The 7416-nt window shown below is 39.7% G+C and overlaps 1 long non-coding RNA gene across 1 annotated transcript; it reads left to right on the top strand.

The window, feature by feature from the left end:
• The first annotated feature begins 3391 nt into the window (after window positions 1-3391).
• On the top strand, window positions 3392-6736 carry LOC122231944. The gene is made up of 3 exons (XR_006209255.1): window positions 3392-3517; window positions 4849-4966; window positions 6655-6736. It is a non-coding gene; the product is annotated as an uncharacterized LOC122231944 (long non-coding RNA).
• The last annotated feature ends 680 nt before the right edge of the window (window positions 6737-7416 follow it).

Raw genomic sequence — 7416 nt, 5'->3', positions numbered from 1 at the left:
AGCAGCAAAGCTGGTGTGTGTTCAGGAAGAGGTCAGCCTAGCAGTAAATGCTGGGGGGGCCGGGGGGGGGGGTGGACAGGGGAAAGGTGGTTCTTTTCCTCCCATCGGGTTCACCTACAGGATTCCCCACAGCAGTAAGCAAAGCGAGATTGGGAAGAGTTGTTTTCACTCCAGGCCATTAGGGTCCCAGGTGGTGAGAACCCCTTTGAGGCACGCAGCTGGTTCAGGGATTATGCATATCAACCCACATTCTTGGCTTAGATGGGAAGGGTGGAGCCTGTCAGGAGGGGCTGCGTCCTTTTGTGCCTTCTGCAGGTGAGCCACACCAGCCTTTCACCCACCCGCCCGCGCTCACAGGTGTCCAAGCCCAAAGAAGAGGTCGGCGTGTGTGCCCGAGCCAGCTCTGTGCGCAGCGGATATGCACTAGGGGCACAGAAATTGAAGGAAGCGCCGCCCCCAACAGTTAGTTGGCGCAGGTCACAGAAGGACATTTCTGCTAGGAGTGGGCAAACAGTTGTCCTTGCCGTGAAAGAGAGCAGAGAGCTGCAGGAGCGGCCAGGCGGACACGCACGTATGAGAGTTAACTTGCGGGAGAAAAAGGCAAAGGGAAACTCAAATGGACTCTGTACCTCAATTCCTGTTGGAGGCATAGACAGGGGAGCCCCTTACGCAGGATAGCGAATCAGGAATGGGAAAGGTTGACCTGAGCTTCCTCCAGAATGTCCGGGAAAAACCCCAAAGGCTTGCAAATCAGTAGATGATGAAGACAAAAAAAAAAAAAAAAAAAGGATTTCTACCATGTGGGTAATTATGATTATTAGAAATCACAGTTAATATATTAGACCAATTTGGCAATCCATCAATAATATCTAGAACATTTTCCTGGGAAAAGATCTCTGTGTATCTTAAAAACAGTTGTGCCAAAAAACAAAACCAAAAAAATAATAATTATGTCAAAAGAAAAGCTAGTATGATTAGGCCCAATCATATTCTGTTCTTTTAAAAAAATTTTTTTAACTTTTTCATTTTTTTAATGTTTGTTTATTTTTGAGAGGCAAAAGCATGAGAGCGGAGGGGTATTTATTTGAGAGAGACAGAGCATGAGCAGAGGAGGGGCAGAGAGAGAGGGAGACACGGAATCCAAAACGGACTCCAGGCTTTGAGCTGTCAGCACGGAGCCCAACGGGGGACTGGAACTCATGAACTGTGAAATCATGACCTGAACCGAAGTCTGATGCTTAACCGACTGAGCCACCCAGGCGCCCCATCTGTCCTTTTTTTTTTTTTAAATTTATTTTCAATTGTAGAAAAAGAAATATCCTATGAACTTCAAAGAAAATAAAAAATAAAGCCAAAACCAGGTGTCTCTGGTGTCTCTCGAGATAATGTCAGAAGATAGGGATGTTATGAGCCCAGGGCCTGTGGAAGGAGGTGAAGACATTTCGAGACTCGCCAGGAGTAAACAAGAAAGGGAATTTTTCCCAAGAATTCTGTAGCCACTGGAGTTTTATTCAAATATAAAAGTTATAGATATTTTCAAGTATTTAAAGACAGGAAGTTCTATGTAATTATTGAGGGAAAAAACCCTGAAAGCATGTTCCAGTTGAGTATGAAAAGAGTCAAAAATTCAAACGTAAGAACAAGATAATAATACTCATTATTATAATATTATAATAAGGAAGAAGAACACTGAACATAAGTGTCTGTGACCAGTGTGGTTTCACAATGAATGTCAATACCAGCAATGTTCTCGAAAGACAATACTGTGCATCAATAGATTGAGTATGAAATACAATTAAACTAACAAAGCCTAGGATGTGCAAAAGTGGGGCAGTAGAATAAAATGAGATTAAAAAAAACCCCAAAACCTCGTTATATGATTTGAACTACCAAGGCCCTACATGTACATTTTTAAATCTTGCCCATTGATTTAAAATTTGTTTTTCTTTGTGACAAAATTCGCCAGAATGATTTAGGAGAAGGTGCACTGTTTCTGTCTTCAGATACAAATTGTTGCATATTCCAGACTCTTAAAAGTTAAATGGCTGATGTGTTTGTGGAATGTACAAGAGTGATAACGTATTTATTTTTTTATTTTATTTATTTATTTACTTTTGAAGGTTTTATTTTTAAGTCGTCTCTATACCCAATATGGGACTCGAACTCACAACCCAGAGACCCTGAGTCCCACACTCCATCCACTACCCCTTGAGCCAGCCAGGATCCCTGAGAATAATGTATTCTTTTTTTTTAAATGTGTAAGTTTTTATTTATTTATTTTGAGAGAGGGAGAGAGAGAGCTGGGGAGGGGCAGAGAGAGAGGGAGGCACAGAATTGGAAGCAGGCTCCGGGCTCCGAGCTGTCAGCACAGAGCCCGACGCGGGGCTCGAACCCACAGACCGCGAGATCGTGACCTGGGCTGCAGTCGGATGCTCCACACCCTGAGCCAGCCAGGAGCCCCAAGAATAACAGCCACGGGTGTCTGTCCCAGCGCTGTGCCTGTTTTCACGCTGCTAGCCCACGAGATAGTGACTGGGGTAGGGGTATGACCATATGATCCATTTCCATAGAAAAAAACACACCAAGAAGACACATGGGTGGCCTCGGATTCTTTAATTCATCAAATTGTGTGTATTTCACACTAAATGTTTTTTTTAATTGTAATATATTTGACACGGTGTACATTTAAGGTGCACAACATGTCAATCTGACACATTTATAGATTGTAATGATAGTCCTTGTGGTGATAATTAGTACCTCTGTGACATCACATAATTATCATTTCTTTTTAGTGGTTAGAATAATTAAGATCTGGTAAATAGTGGTTACCAGGGACTGGGGGGGGGGGTGGTGGAGGGATAGAACAGATATTGTTTAAGGGTACAAACTTGGCAATGGGTAGTGAATATGTCCCAGAGGTCTGACGCACAGTATAGTGAAAGCAGACAAAATATTGTATTATCATCACACCAAATCTTTTTTTTTTTAACGTTTATTTATTTTTGAGACAGAGAGAGACAGAGCATGAACGGGGGAGGGTCAGAGAGAGAGGGAGACACAGAATCCGAAACAGGCTCCAGGCTCTGAGCTGTCAGCACAGAGCCCGACGCGGGGCTCGAACTCACGGACCGCGAGATCATGACCTGAGCCGAAGTCGGCCGCTTAACCGACTGAGCCCCCCTAGGCGCCCCTCATCACACCAAATCTTGATGACTGCGGGAGAAACTGCGTTTACCAACATCCCCCCACACTTGTGAAAGTGGTTTCCTAGCCTGAGTGACAGGAATGGGGTCTGAATTCCTTGGCAGTTGGGCATGACCTTCTTGTGAACATTCCATAGCCTTTCACCACTCTGCTTTCGCGCCCCACCCTGATCAGTGAGGGCCACGGCCAGAACGCTTTGGGAGAGATGGGGTCGTCTTGGGGGGTGTGGTAGAGGGAATGAGGGGCCAGCCGCCCTCAGAGGCATCATGCTTCCTGCAGCACAAGAGAGGGAAGCCTACTGTGGAGCGGAGAGGTGGGAAGGAAGCCCCGGAGGGCGGAGAAGAATGGGCTGTGTCTTTCTCTTATCAGTTAATTTTACTTGGCCCAGAGAACACACTCTGTGTGATTTTAATTCCTTTGAATTTACTGAAAAAAAATGTTTGGCAGTTCAGCGTAGCATTTTCACGTATTTGTGAAGAATGAGGATTCGGTTGTCCATGGGCGGAACGTCCTATGAATACCAGTCGTGTCAAGTTGGTGTTGTTGCTGACTTTTATCTGGTCATTCTGTTAGTTACTGGCATATGACTGTTGAAAGCCACATACACCTTGTTTATTTCTCCCTTCAGTTCTGTCTGCCAGGGTTTCAGGGATTCTGACGCTTATTTGAGGCATACGTGTTTAAGGTTGTTTTTTCTTCCTGATGAATCGTTCTTGTTTCTTATCATCATCGTGAAAGTCTTTTTTTTGTTGTTGTTAAATCCCCATTAATGCTTATTTTGCTAAGTCCATTTTGTCTGCTATTAACAAAGCCAATCTAACTCCGCGTGATTAATTCTAACATGACACATATTTTCCATGTTTTTACTTTTAAACTGTATATGCCATGGTCACAGTGGATTTCTGTGGATGATATATATTTGAGCATTGTATTTTTTCTTTTTTATGCAACCTGACAATCTCTGTCTTTTAATGAGAGATTAAACCATTTATACTTAATTCAGTTTTCTGTGACGGACTTAAACCCACCATTTCGGCGTCTTCGTTTATCGGTCTGTTCCTTGTCTATGTTACATTTCCCCAATATCGTGGCTCTTCTGTGCAAGCTCCTTTCCTCTGCTTTCCGAACAAGGGAGTAACTCCTTCCCACCCTCGATCTTACATGGTACATTTCACTGCAATTTAAAATCCTCTAGGGAAACAGACAAAGGGACACTTTGAAATACTAGTTCTTTCTCTGTCTTCTGTCAAAGGTAAAACGAGAAAGGGGGTGTGTTAGACTTCCTTGAAAGAGAGACAACAGGCCTGATGATCAATATTTAATGATCCTGCCCATTCTCCTCCCAAACTATTGTCAAGAATACAATGCTGCTGGGGCCTTCCCATAAAAACACAGCCAATGGTGTCAATAAAAACCATTAAAGGGTGTAGAACCCTAATTCATTATAGCAAAAACATATGGCAAGGTTTTGAATCCTGTCTCTGTCTCTGTCTTCCTCTCTCTCTCCTATCTATCTATCTATCTTACTCTATGCTTCCTGTCATTTAGCTTAAAATTATAATTTGTGAAATTAATACTCTGACAACATTTGCTGTGAATTGTCTCCCATTATCTGTGTATGCTTGGCGGGGACGACTGGCTTAGGTGGTGACCTCTACCTTCGTGTGTGTGTCAGCTTCACATTCTCCAAAATACCAAGAAAGAGGAAACACAAGTCTCCATATTTTTGCTAACAGATCAGTGCCAGGATCATATATTGCAGGTAAGTTAGCATTTTCTGTTTTATTGCACATTTTCAGCTATTTGCCAAAAGATTCGTGGTACTATAGCTTTTTGACCTAAACCCTTATAAGTACAGAATATTTAAAATGTGTGTTTGGGGCGCCTGGGTGGCTCAGTCAGTTAAGCGGCCGACTTCAGCTCAGGTCACGATCTCGCGGTCCGTGAGTTCGAGCCCCGCGTCGGGCTCTGGGCTGATGGCTCAGAGCCTGGAGCCTGCTTCCGATTCTGTGTCTCCCTCTCTCTCTGCCCCTCCCCCGTTCATGCTCTGTCTCTCTCTGTCTCAAAAATAAATAAACATTAAAAAAATAAAATAAAATAAAAAAAAATAAAATGTGTAACATGTATATATTTTGTAGGACTTATGATAGGGTGAGCAATTTTCAAAAAATAAAAAGTTATTACAAATTTCTTTGAGGGAAGTAGGCATAGACATATAAATTCAAAGATTAAGAGAAAGAACATAGTATTTCAGGGATTTAGAGAGTTTATTCAGGCATTTTATTGTGGATGATGGTGGATATCCCGTGGTAGTCGAGTTTCATGAGAAAAATTTAAAAATGAGTGTAACATTTATTTTTTAAACCCATTAAAATACAACAAATCACTTATTTACAATTGTGTAAACATAACATAAAATATATAAATATGATCTTACAATTGTTTTGGTGGGAACACAACAGCACGGGTTTGAAAACCAATGTTCTAGAATGTATTCTCAGAAACAGAATGCTGAGTCAGTTAGGACTTTTTTTTTTTACATTACTACATGTTGCCTAATTTTTCTCCAATGTGGGTATTCTCAGATACACTCCTACAAGGTTGATTTGAGCTCTCATATTTCTAGCCGATTTGTGAATAAAATATGTTTTGTTGTTATTTTACTTTACATTTGTCTAATGGGATGGAGCGTATGTTTGTAAGTATGAGGTATTCTCATCTGTGAAGTTTTTATATTTGTCTGTTATACATTTTTAAGGCTTCAATATTTTCTAGACGCAATCCTCTTTTTTTGGTCAAAAATGTGTTCTCTTAATATATAGTTTATACAGATGACACTTGAATAGCACGGGTTTGACTTGTGCATGACCACTTATACATACAGGACTGTGATGTATTTTCTCCTTCTTACGATTTTCTTTATAACCTTTCCTTGTCTCTACCCTACAAAATATGTGTTAATCAACTTTATGTCATTGTTAAGGCCAAAAGTAGGCTATTAGTAGTCAAGTTTTGGGGCATCAGAAGTGATATGTGGATTTCCAACTGCACAAGGGGGTCAGCACCCCTAATTCCGATGTTGTTCAAGGATCAACTGTATTGTACTTTCGATTACATTCTTTTTTTATCGTGAAAAACTTATGGATGATAATGAAGCCAGATTTATCAAGTATTTTCTTTGTGATTTATATATACTTTTTTTCTTGTTTTAAAAATTCTTCCCCGTCTCAAGGTTACTATCTATCTTGCTAGATGTTATTTGCAGGAATTTTATTTAGGAATATAATATCAGTATATTATATATTATATTATATTATTATATTATATTATATTATATTATATTATATTATATTATATTATATTATATTATATTAAAGTATATTACGTTATTTATATACTACTATATGCAATAGTGATTAACTTGTAGATTTTTCGCCCTCATCTCCCTAGTAATGAGAACATCAAGCAACTAATTGAAACCCTCTGGGCTACGTGGCCTCATATGTAACACGGAGACAACAATAATGATCTTACTGTGCTGTTGTCAGGATTAAATAACTTTATAGAAGTAAAGTACTTAGAATAATTCCTGGTATATTAGAAAACTTAATAAAAGTTAGGTATCATTTTGTTATTATTACTTCTTTACTTTTCATTTTCTGGCTTTAGTGTCAAGGTTATGCTAGCATCATAAAATGGCATAGAATTCATTTTTGTGTGAGTGTAAAAAATCTTTATCTGAAGTTATTCTACACATTATTTAAATATGAATCTTTTTTAATTTTTATTTTTTTTGAATCTTTTAATTTTAAATAGTTGTGTATTTTTATTAGTTGTTATACTTCATTTTATGGTAAATGTATGATTTGGATGTGAATCTTTTTTTTTTTTTTAATGTTGATTTAGTCTTGAGAGAGACAGACAGAGCATGAGTGGGGGGAGCGGCAGAGAGAGAGGGAGACACAAAATCCAAAGCAGGCTCCAGGCTCTGAGCCGTCAGCACAGAGCCCGATGCGGGGCTCAAACCCATGAACTGTGAGATCATGCCCTGAGCCAAAGTCGGACGCTTAACCGACTGAGCCACCCAGGAGCCCCATTATGTGAATCTTTTCTTGATCAGCATTTTAAATAGTTGTATACTTTTATTGGTCTTTTATTTATTAATTATTTATTAATTTTTTAATTTATTTTTGAGATAGACAGACAGAGCGT

This window comes from Panthera tigris, chromosome A1 (genome assembly GCF_018350195.1).
Source record: "Panthera tigris isolate Pti1 chromosome A1, P.tigris_Pti1_mat1.1, whole genome shotgun sequence".
Lineage (NCBI taxonomy): Eukaryota > Metazoa > Chordata > Mammalia > Carnivora > Felidae > Panthera > Panthera tigris.
Note: the sequence above shows the minus strand (reverse complement) of the source record. Positions and strands in the feature narration are given on the sequence as shown.